This window comes from Bidens hawaiensis, unplaced genomic scaffold (assembly GCF_021521415.1).
Source record: "Bidens hawaiensis isolate Kalapana, Puna unplaced genomic scaffold, B.hawaiensis_p1.1 tig00044060_1, whole genome shotgun sequence".
Classification (NCBI taxonomy): Eukaryota; Viridiplantae; Streptophyta; class Magnoliopsida; order Asterales; family Asteraceae; genus Bidens; species Bidens hawaiensis.
The window spans coordinates 1-1,952 of NW_027505873.1; the positions used below are offsets into that span (position 1 = coordinate 1).

The 1,952-nt window shown below is 36.9% G+C and overlaps 1 pseudogene across 1 annotated transcript; it reads left to right on the top strand.

Annotated features, from left to right (window-relative positions):
- The first annotated feature begins 12 nt into the window (after positions 1 to 12).
- On the top strand, positions 13 to 1,535 carry LOC143615738 (uncharacterized; annotated as a pseudogene). The gene is made up of 3 exons (XR_013150531.1): positions 13 to 508; positions 592 to 691; positions 775 to 1,535. The product of XR_013150531.1 is annotated as an uncharacterized LOC143615738 (transcript).
- Positions 1,536 to 1,952: the final 417 nt, after the last annotated feature.

The following is a 1,952-nucleotide window of genomic DNA, read 5'->3' on the forward strand; positions in this document are numbered from 1 at the left end:
ACGTCTTCCTCTTTCAGTCACGCATCTTATTCTCCAGAATCATCTGTTTGCAGGGAGGCTAAAAAACGACTGTCGGAAAGATGGGCGATGATGTCATTAAACGGTAATGTTCAAGAACCGAGACATGTAAGATGAAGCTCTAGTACATTGGGAGAAATGCTTGCGCTTTCTGATTTGAAGAAATCTGTAGAATCAGAGGAAAATTGTCAAAATAGTGAAATCGAAAGTAGTCCTAAAAATCTTATGAGGTCAAAATCTCTTCCGGTATCTTCTAACGAGTTCTTGAAAGTCAAGAAAGATGATGATACTAAGGAGTTGACCAAGGGAAAAAGTGTTAAATCATCGTTGTTCAAAGAAAGTTTCAAGCTTATTTTTTTCTAAAAGTAAGAAATCTAGCAAGCAGAAATCCCGAAAGTCTGATAACGATGAAGGTCATCAATCTTCTAGTAGCATTGGTAATGATGGATCTCAGTGCATTGGTGACACAGTGGTTAAAGATCTACCTGAGGTATGCATACCTCTAATTTTAAGTCTTAAACTCTTAATACTAGTTAAATTTATATTTTTAGTTAACATAATTTGATTTTGCAGAGGGGTATTTCTGGAAATGCAAGTGAGAATCAAAATCAGCCGAGCCCTATTTCGGTTTTGGAGTTGCAATTTGAAGATGATGACCATACATCAGGACATGGTAATTAATCTTAAATCAACAAATTTATTGTATTTTCTTATTATTTTTACATGCATCTTATGTTTCATGATGTATTATAACAGGAGATCTTAATAAATGCAATCTGATTGACAAATCACCACTAATCGGATCTATTTCACGGACTCTTTCATGGGACGAGTCTGTTGTGGGGTCCGTCTCTCCCGTTTTAGGTAAAACGTACGCAAAACCCTTGAGTCCTGAGGAAGAAGAGCAAGAATGTTATTCGTATGTCCAAACTCTATTATCAGTCGCTGGAATTAGTGACAAGGTCCAGTCAGACTCAGATACCGCCAGGTGGCATTCACCCGAGAGCCCTCTGGACCCATCTTTGAGGGACACGTACATGAACCATGCCGATAAGGTGGTTGAGCAATCCAAACAAAGACACCAAAGAACGTTCCAAAAGCTCGTTTTTGACGCGGTCAACCAAGCATTAATATCCGGGACGCACAAACACATTGACAATGTGTGGGGTCAGATTAAGGAATGGTTATCTGGTGAGGAAAGGTGTGTTTGGGATGGCGACGAAGAAGATGGTGGCTGCACGACGACCCCGCTGGCGGTGGAGTGGGTGGTGAGGAGAGAGGTTGTGAAAGAGGATTTGAGATTACAAATTGATGATATTAAAAAGGAAATAGAAGAGAAAGTGATGGAACAGCTTGTGGAAGAGCTTGTGGTAGAGTTGACAGGTAGAGTGATTTTGGCTTACACTCCTTAATTAATCACACAATTATTTGTCTATTGGTAATATTATTATTATTATCATGTCTTGTGAGTTTCCAACAATTATGGTCTTTTCTTGGTATCATCTATAAGTAATATAAAATAAGTATAATTTATTTCACTCCAAATTCAGGGTCTGTTTTTGTACAGTTTTCTCTTTGTGATATCTTGTTTCCAGAGTTTAAAAGCTAACTAATGTTTGTATGTCAATCATTTTCCTTTAACATATGTGTTATCTTATAAGATTGCTGCTACATAGCATACATGTACGTTGTTACATGCATCTGTTGGTACATTTTAATTTGGTCATAGAAATTTGAAAATAATCAAATGAATTGCCCTCTATTTGGTTAGCGTGCAAAGAAGTCGTTTTTTTAGGGAAAATACGACACATTTAAGTTTAACCTGATTCGGCTTTTATATATTGAATGGATCATGTTGTAAAGCTCAAGCCTTTTCTTGGTAATTGTAAGACTTTGGTGACTAACTAGAAACTTATCAAACTTAAATTCCAAAA